This window comes from Cyrtonyx montezumae, unplaced genomic scaffold, assembly GCF_038088225.1.
Source record: "Cyrtonyx montezumae isolate F1298 unplaced genomic scaffold, pur_monq_1.0 scaffold_2, whole genome shotgun sequence".
Classification (NCBI taxonomy): Eukaryota; Metazoa; Chordata; class Aves; order Galliformes; family Odontophoridae; genus Cyrtonyx; species Cyrtonyx montezumae.
The window spans coordinates 37,859,456-37,879,057 of record NW_027071936.1 but is presented as its reverse complement, the minus strand read 5'-3'; positions in this window follow the sequence as shown (position 1 = coordinate 37,879,057).

Here is a 19,602-nt window from a genome sequence, read left to right as displayed (position 1 = left end):
AAAGCTGTCTCTTCATACCAGCAGGATTGGTGTGATTCTCACTCAGTGCTCTCATGTGGGAGTATAGAAACTCTTGCTTTAACACCAAACTTACAGTGCTTTCATCAGGAGAACTTATATAGTCTCAATTTGGAAGGCTAACTGAAATTTGAGTGTATATTCTTACATGTGTTTTCATCTTTTCATCCATTTTAAGATTTTTTTTTTTGCTTGTGTGAATAGGAATCATTTATTTAGATGGCGTTATCTTTTCATTTTCATAATTATTTTATCATAGAATCACAGAATGGTTAGTGTTGTAAGGAGCCTAAAGGCCATCCATTTCCAGTCCCCCCTGTCATGATCAGGGCTGCCATCCACCAGATCAAGCTGCCCAGCACTATCCAACCTTGCCTCGAACACCTTCAGTTATGGGGCATCCACAACCTCTCTAGGCAGTCTGCTCCACTGCCTCACCACCCTCTGCGTAAAGAATTTTCCCCGATCATCTAATCTAAATCTCCCCTCATGTTGTTATAAGCTATTCCCTCTTGTTCTTATCTGGTTGTGTAAAAAGTTAATGTTTTATAAGCAGTTTCTAATGTTCCCAGGTGTTTAGCAGCTCGTGGGCTAACAGCAGAGTGATAGTGAGTTCAGTTCCTGCAGAAGCACCGTGTTAGTCGCTCCTGACTGGTCTTCATCTAACTATTTTTAAAATCCTGCCTAAGATGACTTTCCACATCTCCTCCAGGGGACCTACCTGGCATTTAGCACCAGTCATTTCATGGCATAAACTGGGGTCAGTAGGTTTATGTAATGCACAGCAAAATAAATGTTTAACATTTTAAGTGAAGAAGCAGCAAGCTATTGTATAATATTTTGCAAGGCCAATGAATAATTCAGAAGTCCTATTAATTTATTGATACTAAAATTTGCAAGCAATTTGCAGAGAGGTTTTAAAGCTGTTTACCCTAAGTTTTGTAAGCTCGTTACTTTGGATGCTGATATCTGACACTGAAATGAGAATGCTTTGTCTACCACTTTCTGATCAATCACTGCTAAGCTTAAATTACTAATGAAAAATATGAAGTAAGGCTGTTTCTAAGTCTTTTCCTAAGTGATGGCTGTGGATCAAATTTGTGATAACTTAAGTGCTTTATTCATTTGGTGGGTAGGTAGGGGTGAGGGATCAGGGAGTATCATTTATACTTCAGATTTCTCAGAGATTTACACACAATCTTGACTGCATGTAAAAGATTTCTGAGGGTGATGTCCGTGTGCCTAAGCCAAGCACCATTTTTAAATCCAGTAGATCAAAATATTCTCTCAAAGAGCAGCAAACTTGGAGATGCTTCAAAGGATGACAGCGAGGAAAGTTTAGAGGGAGGCTTCCATGTGGAAGTCAGAATTTCTGTACTACTTCTCCTTTCCTCCAGTATGTATGTCAGCATCAGGTTTTAGTCAATTTTTCATAAAATGCCATGTTCAAGCAAAGACAAAGGTACATCTGATGCACCTGCCTCTGATTACAATTGCAAATGGAACAGTAGTACATAAAGATGCCTTTTGCACACCCAGCTCCAGGCACACAGGTACAAGAGAAGCTCAGTTTATTTGCTTATGTTTCATAATCTGTTGTATTTAGTTAATGGAACAGGCACTGTTAATGCTACGGCATTTACATTACTTGTTCCTTCAGTGGTTTTCTTCCAGACATGCCTGCCTCCATGGTACATGAGCCTGGAGTATGCTATGAGTCTTAACAAATCAAACAAGTTTGAGAATCACTGATGAGATGCATAAATAACGACCTTTCACATTATATTTTGTTACCGTTCAGATGATATTCAGTTACCTAAATTTTATAAAAACAGATTTATTTTTTTTTCTATCCAGAAGTAATGCTGCTATCTGTGCTGTGGGCAAAGCTTTCACCTGTAGACAGAGTTCATTTTCAGAGATGTTACTTATATGGGTGATATGTTAAAAGATACAGGTGGCCTGTGAATTCTCTGAGAGGAGGAGGCACTTGAGAGATTTTAAACTCTTAAATGACAGAGAAGAGATATAAATAGTGGCTTGTAGCAGTATTAAAAAGCCTCACCTACATAGAAACCAGGGCAATATTTACTACAAGTAATAAATATTTGTAATTGTTATGCGATGCTTTTCAAATTATATTTCATGTCTATTTTTATTTTGAGCTATTTTTTAAAACTTCAGTTACTCATGAAAACAAGTTGTATAGCTTATGGTATTACTCTAGCAAAATGATTTCCATAAATAAAGCAAGAGGCAATAGAAGAGAATGAGTATAAAGATTAATGCATCAGACTTTTAGGCTTACGCTGACTAACAATAATTTCTGAGTCTTAAGTTATTGAAAAGGAAATCTCTCATATGGAAACAGGCAACAAATCCAGAACTACCTGGGCAACATGGGCAATTTACTTTCCTTCCACTTAAAGAACTGTATTTTTATAGCCATTTTCCTTCAGCTTATTGATTTCTTATGCAATTTTCTCCTCAGACAGCAGTTAGATTTAGCACACAAATGGACATAGTAATTAATGCTTGTTTGCCAGGCTGATGCAGCCTATGAGAGCAGCTGTGGGTGTCCTGTGCAGGGCAAGGCAGAGTTGTGTTCCCTTCCTACTGCATGGGGAGGTGACCCGGGAGCTATGGAGAAGGACATGTCACTTCCAATGCTAGTCCCTGGAAAGGCAATGGCAGTGCTGGTCATTCTGGGTTGGATAAGAGATGTGTAGACAGACAGACAGACAGTATTTCCTTCTTAAAAAAAAAAAATAATAATAATTACAACCAGATGCAACTGGAAAACAACACCTTACCTTCTGTCACTTTCAAATTACTTTCTGTTGAATTAGTTATGGAACAAATAGGTGAAGAAAATGGTGGAAAATATAGTCATTGTTAATTAAAGGCAGATAACAGCCTTGCTGTTCAGCCCCAGTTACTGCAACAAAAAATAGTAACCAACGTAGGCCATGTTCCAGCTAGCACCTGGGAACCAAGTAGCATCTGTTTCTTTTAGGAATTTCAACTTTGTTTCTTGTTACGGTGGAAAAAATAGCGCAGTTAATTAGAAGCTGTCTTAGACTCAGTCTAGATAGAAATACACAGAGAAAATGAGTCTAAACTATGAATGTATCATCCTTAAATAATGTAAAGATTGTTATGAATGAAAAACAATATTAAGAAAAACTGGATAAATCATGAGGATATTTAAAGAACAGTTAAAATATGAATTCATATCTGGGGCAAAAATTTGGCTTAGTTTTTATTTCAGTTTAGCTTATGTCCTATTGCAAAGAGGCAGAGCAACCCACAGAACAAGATTTGAGTGCACTCCTGTGTTTGGGATTCACTGCCTGTTAGTAAATGGACGCTATTTTGCAAAGCAGCCATCCTGTTGTATCAATGATAGATAATAGTCATACCATCTAAGGTTACCAGTAGAGCAGATCTGGAAAAGGCTCTGCTACAAACTCATTACGATTTATTGTGTTACTGTGCTGCTCTTACTGTACCTAGAGTAACAGAGATGCCAGTGCTACAGTTCTGCAGACTGGAAAATGCTAATTATTTAATGGCCTCCAGTGCCAGTAAGCGAGGCACTAATGATGACTGTGTTTTGCTTTCTGCTGAAAAAAAGCATACTCAGTATAGCTGACAGTCATTAAAACAGGCCAGACTCAAAACATCTCACGCTTCCAATTACAAACAAGCTACATGCATTTTGAAACAACAATCTGGAAGTACTGAAGACCAGATGCAACCTTTCACCCTTCAGATCTATCTACTTTCAATCCTTTCTTGATTTCTGCTGCCTTGCCATTTTCTCTGTCACTGAGTGGTGATCCCTGTCAGTGGGTAGTAGTGCCGTGCAAAGCATCTCAGCCTGGCAAAGCACGCGGTTGGGTAGGTACGGGACCCAAAAATGATATCTTATTAAAGGGTAAACTGATGATCATAAATCCTTACATGAATGCCTTGTTAGACATAAATTCAGCGGTGGAAAACAGATGCAGAGCTGCTGGGGAAGCTGCTTTGACATCCTCAGGAACCTGATTTCTCGTTTTCACTGTCCTTGTTTCTGTCAGAGTTGCTTTGCACATTGTGTTATTTTTGGAACGAGGCTTCTTTTCCTACAAACTTCAGAAAGCCTTCATCCATGGCTTACAGTTTGCACAGCCTCTACTTACAGTTTGCAGGTCAAAACTGCCAATTTGCAGCACAGAACTTTGTTTCTCTCCTGATTGCTACAAGAGCACTTTGTACAGAGCGTAATGATGCTGATGTCTTTGGCTAGCACAGTGCATTGCTGAGTGTAGTTCGGTGAGTGGCTGAGTACCTGATCTGAGGCACAGGGGCCCTAAGCACGCTGCAGAATGAGCATCTAATGAGGCATGCATTTTGCATGCTTTCACAAAGTACATCACTGTTTGCCTGCAGAGTGTAAGGCACTCAGAAGTCAGGCACACAGCGCAACCAGGGAACAATTTTGAAATGTGCATCTCATGTTGTGAGTCTTGCAATGCTTTTCCTTCCAGAGATGTAGATGTCCTGAGCTCTGACTTCTATGGGGCATTGGTGCAAGGGGCAGAGTGTGGGTAGCTCCTTCTGCTTGAACTGCCTCTAGGAGCCCTGAGGCTCATCTCATTTATTCCAGAGCATGTGCAGACAGCTTTGCCCTCTTGCTCCACTTCCCTACACTCAGGAACTTACAGTTCCTGAAACAATTAATTTTTTGTATGTGGAAAGTGACTCTTTGGCCTTACACTTGCACACAGTTGTGAAAGCAACGTTGGTCAGCAGCCCTGTTGGACAGAGTATGTGCCAGCAGAAGTCACATCGATAAGGGAATGCAGTAGTTCTGAAGTAAGACACAGGAAAATTTTAGTTTGCCAAGGAGCCTTGTAGAGAAAAGTATCCTGCTAGCGTGGACCAGAGTTGGTTAATGTTATGGCCTGGTAGACACATTGACAGGAAAACGTTACCTAGCAAGCAACTGTGTGCAGTAGTTTCTGCAGAAAATAAGGACTCTGTGAAAAATCATTCCTTGATATGGGACTTCATTGTAGAGAAATATGAAAAGTTGGATTGAGTGAAGATCATTTAGCCTCATGTGGATGTAGAATATTAAAAGGAGATTGTGTTTAGTTTGAACTCATGTCCAGAACTGCTTTTGTAATATTTTAAGTGTACATTTGACTTTATTCTAATGAAGATAACTGAATGAATATTGAGTGTTTGAAATGCACATTACCCTGATACGAAGGCTCTCCTCACTACGTTAAGACACTTGAAGTGCCTCCTGTATGATGTCTATCACAATGATAAATTCTGAGGTTTTGATACTCATAGTCCTTTTCTAGAAGGAAATGGTGAGCTTTTGCAATTTTTCTCTGATAAAGCTCATCAATCATACTGATCTCAATTGTGTAATATCTCATTACTGTGTTGTGAATTTATTTCCTTCAGCTCCATTTCTTCTTAGTGTTTTGCACATGTACTCCCTGTCCCTAGAAGATTTATGCACCTTGTTTTTGACCTTCATGATAGCATAACAGGTATTTAAGTAAATTTTTAAGTAAACATTACAAGTTTGCCACTTATTGACTGAGAGTCAGGTAAAGCAGCTGTTTGAAGGGTTGTAAATTGTTTTTAAACCTTCAGTAAGGTAACAAATCAAGTTATACATATAAGAGGTTCACCTGTGCGAATATCAAATGAAAGCACTGACCAGACAAGGGAAGAACATGTCTGTTCTGTGTGTCACAATTTAAGAGGTATCTCTAACCAAAGCAAAAATCAGGATCGTTCATAAATCACTGGTTTCTTTTCATTAGAAATTAGACGTTTCAACTCAATTTCAAGTAGTATTTCTTGAGATGTGAGAGGAGTGATCTGGTTGAGCTTGTCTGGTTGTAATCTCTTTACCTCGAAACCTAGCCAGAACTGCTTTTCTTCCTGTTTATCTTACAATTTACTGAGAAAATTAGCAAGACTCATGCATTTGCAGATGCTGGATTTCTGGGTTCTAACTGAATCCTTATTCTTTCTTGGATAAAGCGATTTCAGTAGATGTGTGTGGCGGGTTAATCTTGGCCAGCAGCTGAATGATCACCTAACTGTTCTGTCACTCCCCCTGCTCAGTAGGACAGAGTGAAAAGATAGGATGAAAAAGCTCATGGGTCAAGATACAGACAGGGAGAGGCTTATCCACTGCATTTGTGGGCAGAAAAAAAAACTGTATTGGGGAAAATTCATTTACTGCCAATTAAAATGGCAAAGGAGAGTGAGAAACAAAGGCAAAAATAGAATAGTATCTTCCCCTGATTTTTCCTAGGCTCTATTTTGCTCCAGACTCCTCTGCCTCTCCCCTACCTGGGCAATGCAGAGGAATGGAGCCTGTGGGCAGTCCTTAGCAGCTCCCCTCTGTCACCACTTCTGTCTTCTACCCCCTGCTTCTGTGTGGCTCCTCCCAGGGCTGCAAGTCTTCCAGGAGAAAAGAGCACCTTGAGCACCTCTTCTCTGATTGTGAGTTCTTTCTCAGTTTTTCCTCACTCTTCCTCTGCCTGTCTGGTGTTTGGCCCTTTCTTAAACACACTTTCCTAGAGGTGCCACCAGCCGATGGGCCAGGTGTTGGGATATTATGAAGTGTTTTATTCCTACTACAGTAGAGGTTGATGCTTCTTTGCCTACAGCACACTCTGTGTTGTTACTTACTGTTGTTAGCTTTGCTAACATTGCTGTGGTTTCATTTCAGCTTGTATGGTTATGATGAACATTCTACCATTAGCAGTCCATCCCTTAAGACCACTGCAAACATTACTAATCTGTCTAGAAGCATGTTCAGCCTGGACGCACAAAGCCAGTGCATTGGTCAAGTGTTTATGTTTGATGTTAGCATCTGCTTTTTCCCTCTTGTTTTTATCTGCTCTGAAGCATTGCTCCCTCTTCAATGATACTACATTTAATTGCAAACTATTATTGATATATTTGTTAAAATTCAGGTGATTAAGAAGTACAGTATTAGACTCATGTTTCCCTGCTTCACAGTGCAGAGGATTTAATACTTCAACATGGACCTGAGGCCTGATATAAAATCTCTGAAGCTGAATGTCTTTAGTTCTGGACAGTTTAGAAGACTGAATTGCATATCATTATTTACATACTCTGCTACCTGATTAATATGCTTCAAGCAGATTGTGAAATTGTGATGTGTAGATTTTTCAAGAGTTGGTTAATTTATTTACTTTTGAAAATACTTGCCCATTACCTTAAATGTGCATAAAATGAATTATCCAAACAGTAATTAAAAAAGAAAACATATGTGATCATCATCTCTTGTAGTTAAGACCAATAGTTTCTAGAGAATTGAGGGACTGTCTTGGATGGTAAGAGCAATTCCTGCTGTAACAGCTTGTGAAAGTGGAGGCATGGTACTGATATCAGATTAATATAATATAGGAGATTACTAAGCACTCTGGTGCCGTGTGTAATGGGAGTAGTTTCAAGAGGGTCTCCATCTTATGTTATGGCTAGTGCATTTAAGTGATCCTTTCTGGAAGAGATGAAGAGGTACCTGACAGCCAGTCTATTGGCTTTCTGGTTCCTATACAGTGGGACATGTACTGAGCCCTTTTTCAGTTTCAGTGCAAGATTCAGTGGCAATAACTTCCCTGGCGCAAAGACCCTGTATGTGCCTACTCTGTAGGTGACAATATCAGACATCTTTGAGGAACAATCATTTGTACCCTGGGGTTGCAGTGATAGAGTCCCAAAGGAAGTGCTGGTCAATTCCCATTGTACACTGCACTCACTTGCTTTTTCTTTCTTTTCTTTCTTTTCTTTCTTTCTTTCTTTCTTTCTTTCTTTCTTTCTTTCTTTCTTTCTTTCTTTCTTTCTTTCTTTCTTTCTTTCTTTCTTTCTTTCTTTCTTTCTTTCTTTCTTTCTTTCTTTCTTTCTTTCTTTCTTTCTTTCTTTCTTTCTTTCTTTCTTTCTTTCTTTCTTTCTTTCTTTCTTTCTTTCTTTCTTTCTTTCTTTCTTTCTTTCTGTTTTCTTTCTGTTTTCTTTCTGTTTTCTTTCTGTTTTCTTTCTTTCTTTCTTTCTGTTTTCTTTCTGTTTTCTTTCTGTTTTCTTTCTTTCTTTCTTTCTGTTTTCTTTCTTTCTTTCTTTCTGTTTTCTTTCTTTCTTTCTGTTTTCTTTCTTTCTTTCTTTCTGTTTTCTTTCTTTCTTTCTTTCTGTTTTCTTTCTTTCTTTCTTTCTGTTTTCTTTCTTTCTTTCTTTCTGTTTTCTTTCTTTCTTTCTTTCTGTTTTCTTTCTTTCTTTCTTTCTGTTTTCTTTCTTTCTTTCTTTCTGTTTTCTTTCTTTCTTTCTGTTTTCTTTCTTTCTTTCTTTCTGTTTTCTTTCTTTCTTTCTTTCTGTTTTCTTTCTTTCTTTCTTTCTGTTTTCTTTCTTTCTTTCTTTCTGTTTTCTTTCTTTCTTTCTGTTTTCTTTCTTTCTTTCTTTCTGTTTTCTTTCTTTCTTTCTTTCTGTTTTCTTTCTTTCTTTCTTTCTGTTTTCTTTCTTTCTTTCTTTCTGTTTTCTTTCTTTCTTTCTTTCTGTTTTCTTTCTTTCTTTCTTTCTGTTTTCTTTCTTTCTTTCTTTCTGTTTTCTTTCTTTCTTTCTTTCTGTTTTCTTTCTTTCTTTCTTTCTGTTTTCTTTCTTTCTTTCTTTCTGTTTTCTTTCTTTCTTTCTGTTTTCTTTCTTTCTTTCTTTCTGTTTTCTTTCTTTCTTTCTTTCTGTTTTCTTTCTTTCTTTCTTTCTGTTTTCTTTCTTTCTTTCTTTCTGTTTTCTTTCTTTCTTTCTTTCTGTTTTCTTTCTTCACTTCTCTTTTTCTTTTTTTTTCTCTTTTCTATTTCTACATCTTTTTTCCCTATTTTTTTTTCTTCCACCTTTTTCATTTTTTCCCTTTTCCCCTAAACTGTAAATCTGTAGGGCCTTCTTTTATTGAATCGTTGTGACCTACTATGAGGGGTACTGTCTTCATTAATCAGTGAAAGCAGAAACAACATGTCAAGCTCATAAAAAATTATAGGCCTGACTTGCTAACAATCATATCTCTATTGACAAATAAGGCAAATGATTGTTTCTCAAAACCTTTGAGAAAAAGCTACCAGATGTAATCAAGGATCTGATACAGCTCGTTTTACACTGCATCTGGTGCAGTGCTGACTGCGCAAAGAAGGCAGAAGTTCTAATTCCCCTTTGGACTTTCTCTGAACTATCAATGCAGTTTACATCAATAACTGTTACTGTACATGGAGCAGCTTTTGAAATGCTTTTTTGGCTCCCATGAGTGTTGAGGACTTCAAAGGGCAACAGGAAACAAAAGATTCATTTCATTTAGTTATTTCTATATTTATAAATAAAGTAATGGAATAAACCACACCTGAATTTAGAGACAAGCATGTAAAGATGGAAGAACTGAGATGAAGCATAGCATAGCATGGCCTTCTCTCCTATCTATTTTTTGTATAAATGTCATTTTGTTGCTTGCATATTTCTGTTGCATGCATTTTTGTGCAGTTTTATGTTATGTTGACTTTTAACCAAACTGCACTGATTCATAAGAAGTAAGTCTTACAAAAAGTTCTCTAAGAGCTGTGAAGTTAAAAATACTGAAATATTGAATACCCCTACCTATTTTTGTCCAATTATAGAACTAAATATCCAAAGTTCTTCAGCCAGCTTTGGAAGTGGTGGAGGGAGATGGGAGAAGTTTTCAGATAACATTTGGCTGCTATAATTTTCCTAATTGTAGGGTTTTTCCACTTCTTTTTTTTTTCTTCTTAGAATCACAGAATCATAGAATTGTTCTGGTCAGAAAAGACCTTCAAGATGCTCAAGTCCAACCACCACCAAACCATACTACCCTAACTCTAACAGCTCACTGCTAAATCATGTCCCTAATCATAGTTTTTTTAATTTTTCATTTCTATATATCGTTCAAGTTTGTGCCAATAAGTAATGTTATGGATGTAGATATTAATTACTATGCCTATTAGATGTATATTTTGCTTAATTATGATTTTTTTTGTGTGTGTGTTTACTTCAGGTATAATATCTCTCTGTTTTATTCTGATTTATTTGTACTGTTCTCAGTTGCCTGCAATATTTTGAAGGTATTTTCTATCTATAATTCAGTCAAAGTATAAAACTTCTGAATCTTCTAGTATGAAGACAGCAGTTCATCTCCTTTTCTAGATAATTACATGTGTGTTGTGAAATTTAATTAATATTTCTTTAAATCTGTAGGTCTAGATCATATCTAAATCACTGCAGAGGGCTTTTCCTCTTCTAAGTCTTAATAATATACTGGTGAAAAAATGCTACATTTAGATTTTATTCGATTGAAGGAGTCTCAGTGACTTTAATTTTTCCTATCCTGATAAATGATAATAAACCTTTCTAGAGAAGCATCATGGCAAGTAGGCAGTCATATTCTCCCACTTGTTTCATATTCTACTTAGAAACACGATGGCCCATTTTTACACCTAAAGAATTGGCATTATCTTTTATCCAAATGAATCAAAGTTAATACATAATACTTCCTCATATTATTTTAACCACATCCTCTATTCCTGCAGCTTGCCCTGAGGGTTTTACTGTGAGAATGAGGAACTAAGCATGGTAAACACTTGATCACTTTTGATGGCATGAAGTGAAATGTCAGCAGTGGACCAAGTACAATACCATGGCATCAGTTTAAATGGGACAAATAAGAGAATTTAGTGTCATAATGAATGGGCGGCGGATGAAAAACAGAACATCAAGAAAGCAGTCACAAACAGTTCAGCTCCTTTTTTTTTTTTCTCCATTCACTGTGCTTCACCTTTCCAATTCTTTTTCCAAAATTACTGTATTCTGTGTCCAGATTTATGGCTCTGAAATATATGGATAGCTCTGCATAGTATTCGGCACCATCTGATGTATATACCTGAAACAGTATGGCTCAATAAATAATAACCTATGCTGCTACCTCAGCATGTCAGTTCATTTAATGAGACACATATGACAATCCTGAAAACTTTACAGAACGTGTCTAGAAGGAACATCTTGACAGCATGGCAAAAATATCTGTGTCTTCCAGCAGTGTGTCTGCACCAGCCTGGCACTATTTCAAAGAAAGGAACCAGTGAAAAGATAGTGTTTCTAAACAAAACAGACCTGAAACAATCACCTTCTTTGAGGTTCTGTCATACCGTGTTGTGCTGCCACATCACGCTGCTGACAGAACTCGTTACATCAGATAATGTCTGACGTGACTGAAAAACAGCCCTGTACAGCATATGCTAACAGGACTCAATTGTGTGTCTTTTTTTGTCTCCTTTTTCTTCCCAAAAGACTTTTTTCCATTCCAGCTATCCATACAAACTAGACTCAAAGAGAATCGAGCAGCTCATCAGCATAAGTTATTTGCATGTAGCTCTTATGTTCACTCAAAACTGTTCTGATTCATTTCTAACTTATTTTCTTCATGCCAATATCATGGGTAGAAAAGGATGGAAATCTTTTTATTCTTCTAGTGGTAAAGACTTCAGTGTTTGTAATTGTTTTGTTTGTATAGCCATCAAGGGATATAAAGCATTTTTAAAATTAGTTTTAGAGGAAAGAGTCATGAAATAATTGCATAAGTTGGAGGCTTAGGAAAAATCCCTAAACAGTGAGACTTGCATTAAAGTTGAAAGAACTGCATCAATTAAAATCACTGGAATGTATGTAGCTTCTGTTTCTACCCACTGGCAACATCTTGCTGTGTCATATTAGCTTAAAAAAATCTGATCTTTATATTTTCTTTCTTGTAAGTATTCATAAACTCAAATGGATCATTTTGCATTCTTCTAATGGGTAAATATTTTAGAATAATTTCTAGACTTGCCACCTGACTGATTTTAAGTAATAGCTATATTTGGAATTATGGCAAAAGTATTGCATGTGTGTGATTACCCTAGTGGGCACAGAAAGCACCAGAACTTATGCAACCACACTAAAACAGCCCTGGCACAGCAAGTCTGGCACATCCTTGCTGCACTCGCCTGGCTCAAATCACTTGGGCAGGGTTAGTCTATGCCCTATTCAGCTAGATTTTGCATAAACTGAACAGAAACTTCTCACGTAGTCTGCTAAGATAAAGTGTGCTCCCTTCTAACCTTAACCATGGCTTGATTCTGTGAGTATCCAAATGGGTGATTTACCTAATACTGTTTAAACTACAAGCAGTCAAGCTTCTGCCTTTCTGAGTCATCAGAAAGCATCAGTGAAGCAGGTACGCTTTTAATGGAACTGAGCACAGTACACTCAATGGTTTCACCATTCATTCATGTAATTCATTGGTCTTTTATGTAATTCATCAGTCTTTCATGTAATCCATTACATTTGCCTGAGCCAGACATACCAGATGTCTTTCCTAATATGCTGTTCTATGTTTTTATTATATAGGATCTTAGCATCTATATAAATGCACCTTTGGTGTGGGAGAAAAATTGGCTGTGTTTCAAAATCCCGCTGCAACACTGGGGGAAATGTAATCATTTTATGCCTCAGGTCTTCATGTGCAAGATGGTAATACTTCTGCTGCTCTGGGGTGACAGGAAGTATTTTGATGATAAATAAAATTTTGAAATGTAATGGGAGGTTGTAATTAGAGATGCTAGGAAAGATCTTACTAAGTAGCTGTAAGGAGAATTGTTGCTGGAAATACAACAGTTCTGCGATCTGAATTTAGGTTTTAATGTGACAGTGCAATACAACTTTGAAAAGTAGTTTGGCTTTTACTTCTTTGTTCAGAACTGCATGCATGGTAAAGAATGAAAAGCATGAATCAGAAGGATGTGCACTTAGCATTTGCTCAGATACTGAACTTGGATGAAGCTGTTAAAGGGAACAAGTTCAGCCTTACCTTCCTCAACTATGTTAAAACTTTGGAATAATGCACAGTTTTGTTGATTTAATGAATCTGGGGTTTCCTTTCAGAATTTTTGTTGAGTTTAACCAAAGGGTCAATCCACAAGATGGAGTTTGTGCAGTTTGTTAGTGAGACTTGTGCTTTAGTTGGATGACAGCATTGTCAAATTCATTTAGCTCTGTGTTGAGAGAAGGAGGATATTAGCATTCAGACTCACAATTCCAGTCTAGCAGTGTTAGACATTAAGAGAAACTGCAGAATATACTGTGCTAGGAAAAGTGAAATAAAAAGTTTGGGCTAGGGAGTTAGCCAGGGTGGAATTCACTGTATTTGCTGAGAAATGATATCTGAAATGCAGCTGAAATGTCCCAAATCTATTTTATTGCTCTTTGGAACTCTATTTGTTTAAAGTTTCTAATTTGCTTTGTTTCAGAAGGAAAGTGAAAAGGGGGAAAATGATGTAACATAAAATATACAGGAGATCAAAGCCAAAGAGATAAAAGCTGCAACTACTGTATGGGCTAGAAATTTCTCCTGAATCATAAACACCCTTAACTCTAGTACTTCATAGGCAGCGGCCCTGAATTAAGGAGAGTCACAGCTGAAATGGAAATCCTCTATTACCGTGTTTTATGACCTGCATTGGCTGCTGTTGGCTAGTCCTGTACTTATGCAGGCACCAAAATGTCTGGGAGCATTCACAAGAAAACAGTAAACTAAACGCTACTGCCTAGGTCAGTGGCTCTAAAATAACCCCCTGTGGGCTATATGGCTGCAAGCTGTTTTCTGAGGTGGCAGCTGACCACGAGCCAAGAAAAATCAATCTTGTATCAACAGACATAATCGGAACCCCTATGGTGGTAATGACTCTGTCACAGTATTCATTAGCTGGGAACACTTGTTTTGGGAATGGGCGTTCCTCCCCCATTACCTTTTTATTGGTGCTATATGATATACTACCAAACTGAAGTTATCAAACTGCTTCATCTCCTTTCTGAAAGTCAGTACTTAATAGAGGGAGCATAACCCAAAGGGAGATACTGCCAATATTCTAACCAAAGGTCCATCCTCGGTTTTTGCTTCTGTTGGTTTGTCTTAATCCACATTTCTAAAACATTGCTGTTGCATTCTTCATTTTCAGAGCTTCTTCCTGCTCTGTGGGAAACTGTTCACCTCTCTATCTCATACTTGCACTTCAGTCCTCTAGACCCAGCATTTCTCTGTCTCCGTTTTTTAATGGAAGATTCTTGTCTTGAAGAAGTTCGTGATAAGAAGTCTGTTGCCTTTGCTACAAGTATGTTGGGTTTGGGGCATTTGGATTATCAGGAAGGACAATTAATTTTTCTTAAGATGTAGAAGTCAGGTGCTCAGTGTGATCAATTTGTTTTTTCATGGAGTGGTATCTGCTGTTGGTGCATGTGAGTGAGCAAAGCTGCTGTGAGAGACATGTTTGTAGTTAGTGTTGCAGACGACATTCTTCATAGCTTACCAGACAGTGGGGCTTGCAACTAGCCATTTAAACTGTTCTGGATATTTTGGCAATTATTTGCATGTGAAGACAGTGAGAAGAGGGCTTTGGAGCTTCTCAGAGAGCCCTGGTACACACAAGTAAGCAGCTCACAGACTGCCACATCAGGGCTACACGACACAGACATATTGATCTATTACTACAGATTTGACCAGCTCATGTGGACCACAGGGGGAGCTGTATTATATTGAAAGATAAGCTTGCTTCATGATGGTGCCAGTGAGGTCTGCATCAGAATGTATTTGGATAGCAATAATCAAGCCAAGGCTTGAACAAATTAGCCAAGGCAACACTGGGTAGTCTGGTTCACCAGAATAGATGACCATAGATGATCCTCCTGGTCTTGCACTCCTTTCTCATGAGAGCGTACCTGAATGTGTATAAAAAATTGGACTCGCCCAACTTTCTCCCAGTGTCTGTGTTCATCTGAATGTTCTGCACTGTTTTTCAAAGGCATTTTTGGGGCCATGTTTGTGCCCAAAGGAACTATCCAATAATTTGAGCATAGATAACTGGGCAGGAAAAACGAGATCAATCTTTGTGATATTTTTAGTATTACTTATTTACTGAAGTCATCCTACAGACAGGTTGTTATATGGCATATCAATACCACTGGTTGTGAAGAATGTGAAAGTGCATGAAAATGAAAGCTCTAGAAGTTTTATGAGGTAGAACTGATAGGGATCTCTTCCAGTATAAGATAAGAATATTTTTTACACAAGATATTAGGAAACGCCGAACAGGACTTAAGAAGCCTGTGGTACTTTTAATATAGCTTTTCTAGACACTGTTAGATAAAAGCCTGTGTGCACACTTTGAGTTATAAAAACTATGCTTTGGCTATATCATAGACAAAAAGTGTGTGTGTGAAAGAAATATATCAAATCACATTGTTTCCAGAAGTAGATTATCCACATTTTTGAAAGTGTATATTTGGATTATTGGATCTAATAAACTGATCAAAGCAGATAGTTAGAAAAACAGATTAGGACACACTTCATACATAGAGGGTATTTTCTTATGCTCCTTTATAGTGCATTTGCATTGGATAACTTTTGGAGTTCCAACTTTACAGAGTAGTTTAGTATTACTAAAGCTGTTAGACACAGCTTACAACTTCAAAACAACATTTCAATATCTCTGAAGCCCACTTTTTTTTTTTTAAAGCTGTGTGAAAAAATATATTTTCACAGTCCCTTTGCAGTTATCCTTCTGCAGTCAATACAAGCTTTTTTCCTGCCTCCTCCCTCACTGACAGCATCAAGGAGTCTAAGGCTTTGGCTTTGTGTCAAATTTAGAAATGCTTATCTTTTTTTTTTTTTCCTAAAGATGCCAGAGGAGTTAAAATGATATTTCCAATGGCAAGAATTCCCTTTCTCAAATTCCTTACTGTCCGTAGGCTGGGAGATAAGAGAAAGCCTGGAGTTGGGGCCTCATAGGAAGTGCCAGCAGAAGCCTCCATGGGACTGCTTCGGCTTGGTATTTCTTATTCCCAAGCTCACTGGGGCATATTGTCCAGTATTAAATCTAAAGCCCTTAAACCTCTTTAAGACTGCCCAGCTGTTTTGCAGGCACAGGCTCAAAGACTTAAAAGTCATGGTACACAATGGGGATTTTGTAGCAAAAACTAGATTCAAGCCAAGTCTTCAGTGGCTTGAAGGCATGGATATGCTATGGGAGATGCCTAAGAGGAAGCACACATGCTGCAGGAAATTCTCCTGAATACAAGACAGGAATTAAATCTCTTCATTGTTCAATCTCTTTCATCTCTGAGAAATAAATTAACCATATTTCCTAAAAACAAAGAAAGCAAACAAACTTATTATTTCCACATAGGGGCAAGAACTACTGAAATAAGGTAATGCCACCATATTCCATTTTGTGAATATGGGAAAATTTTTAGTAAACATATTTCCTCTGCGGTATACTTTCAGTTAATGACAGTGGCTTTTCTCTATTTAAAATCCATTGTCAAAATGAGCTGAGCAAAGGTACATCTGAAAGGATTGCAAATACTATATTTTCCTTAAGACAACGGTGTCAAGAATAGTATTACATACTTAAGAAAACAGCTTTTGGTCAATGGAATTTCTTAAACAGAAATTATTTGAACAAATAGCTTTCAGCCACCACAAAAGAAGCAGATCTTCTAATTAACCAGTGGAGTTAGAACTAAAGCAAGAACACCTTTGTTTAAATAGATGTTGTCACAGTAAAAAGTCATTAACTGTAAACCATAGTGGCTTTCTGTTTGTAAAGTTTTCTGTTAGGTTATTCTAGTCATCAAATACGTGGTTTTGTATACAATTATATACTCTGATTTCAGAGCTAATAATGTGTGTTCCTTGTTGTCCTGGTGTTCATAAGAAGGCGTAGTGTGTGTATGTGTGGGGCTTGGCAATGATTAATACCTAAATCGTATGTTTTCATGGACAAAGAAAACATGGTGGGTACATGATTATCACAAGAAAATTAAATCCTAACACAGTATCAGATCATCATCCTTACACAGGCTTGGTGGTATAGATGTTTTTTTACCCACTCTTGCAGCATCCTTTGCAATATTTTGCATTCTTGACTAGAGAGAATAATTTAAAGTCATGAAGAAATACCACAGTGTTATTATTGTTATTAATTAATGTTAGATAATGAATGAACTAACTAATACATTTCAAAGAGCTTATGAGTACCTAGAGCAGCATAGCAGCTTCACCTTTCATTTTTAATATGTCTGCCTTTCACAAAATCACAGAATCATAGGGTTGGAAGGGACTGCTTCACATCATCAAGTCTAACCCCCCTGCTAAATCAGGTTCCCTACATTAGGTTACACAGGAAAGTGTCCAGATGGGTTTCAAATATCTCTAGAGGAGACTCCACTACCTCTCTCTCATTTCCTCATTAGGGAGTGGCTTTAGGCCACTCATCGTCTTAGTGGCCTTCTGCTGGACTCTCTATAGTATATTCATGTCTTTCTTTAATTGGGGAGTCCAGTACTGGATGCAGTACTTCAGATCTGGCCTCATCAGAGCAGAGTAGAGGAAGACGTAACCTCCCTCACCCTGCTGCTAGTCACTCTTCCTTAAATGCATCCCAGAATAGCATTGGTTTTCTTGGCAGCAAGGGCACACTGCTGGCTCGCGGCCACCCTGTTGTCCACCAGGCTAGCTAGGTCCTTCACTGAAGAGCTCCTTTCCAGCACATCAGCTCCTGCTGATGCAAGCCATTATTCCTGCATAAGTGTAGGACTCTACATTTGCTCTTTCTGAACCTCGTCAGGTTCCTCTCTACCAAACTTTTTAGCCTGTCCAGATCTCATTAAATTATAGCACAGCCTTTTGGTGTGTCACCCACTCCTCCCAACTTCATTATTATCAACAAACCTGCTGACAGTGCATTTTATCCCTCCATCTGGGTCACTGATGAAGATGTTAAACAAGACCAGAGCCACTACTGACCTCTGGAGAACACAGTTATGGAGCTCCTATTCTGTCATACAGTGTCAATCCTCACCTATACCTTCATTACCTACCAGAGAGTTGTACCTTCATGTCTACACAATGGGTATTTTTCTCATCATCCCACAGTTTAGCCACTTGTTTCTTCTTTTTCTTTCTGATCAGCAGTAAAATGACAAAGTTCAACTGCTGAGCTACTTAAGTTAAACAACTAAACCCTCTGCCAAACTTCTGCTTATTAAAGAGTAGTTGGATTTAAACAAATGCCTCAGCACACCATCACAGATCATGCATCTTAAGTCTTGTTAGTGGGAATAACCACTTCAGGTTAGTAGCATGCTGGAGTGATGCTGGCTCATGCTGATAGCTGTGCTACGTGCTCTACTTGACCCTGAACTATGAAGTTGTTGGATAACTGCTAGAGGCAGGCATAGGTTCAACCCAGGTATAACATCTGTAATGATTATGAATGCTAATGAACAGTGTAAATGGTAAATGTACTACTTGGTGACTTTCTAGTAATGAAATTAATCCCGCTTTATACAAAGAAAGAACAAACCAAGCACACAGGTCAAAGCAAGGGCTTTCCTAGCTTTCCTGGGAGAATCTGCTTTATCCAGTATGATCTACTGGATATTTGAGAAACTACGCAAAGCAGTCCCAGTAAATCCTGACAGACTTATCCAGACTTTGAGATGGTCTCTTTTTCTGATAAGGATCAAGTAGGGCTGATATGGGTACAACACAGAAGAAAAAGAGCCTTTGCTGTACCTAAGTCATTCAGATAAAAGAACCTTCAGAATTAACTGAAAAATGAAGGCTGGCAGTGAGTACATTATTTTCTGATGACTGACTTCTTCAGAATCATTTGTGCCTCTCAAGTAGCTGCTTAGAGCATCTGAGTGGTTTGAGTAATATTTATTATATAGCAGACAGTAGCCACCACAGCTAATGAATAACAACCACCATTTTATTTTAAAAGAGGTGGTTTTTATTTTTTATTTTTATTTTCTTTGGAGATATGACTTCTGAGTCATACCTCTGGCCACACATGGCTGTTGGCTAGTAATAGGAGGTTAATGACTATAAAGGGATTGGCTCTTGGTGTGGGGAAGACTTTACAAGCATTGTTCTTTCCATTGTTTCCTGGTTGTTATAGAATATTGTGAGGTGGATCATTGAACATCCATTTTGAAATGCTGTGAAATTATCTGAGTCTTCATGACTGGGGTATCATGGTTTTAATGAAATCCTCTTTTGTTTAGAGAGCTGATCTTTGGCATTTCTAACATTCTCTGTGGTTTAATTTTTTAAGACAAATATTTCTATGTTTATACTGTAGATGTAACAATTCAAAGCAGTGATCGAGCAGGCATCTTCTAGTTAAGACTCCTCTGTGATATGCTCTGGGACTGAATGCCATTCTGTTTTTAAATGTTGGGCAATTACATAGCAATAAGTTAAATTTAAGAAATGCAGTATGTGAAAATGAATATATATATATAATTGAAATAGAATAGGTAAAGCAAAATGGTTTTTTTCCACAGAGAAGCAAACCACTAAAGGCATTTAATAGGAGAGAAATTTTGAAATGGATTATAAGCATCTGCACTTGGTTGTTTGCAGAGATAGAGACGTGTAATATTACTGATAGTTCCAGA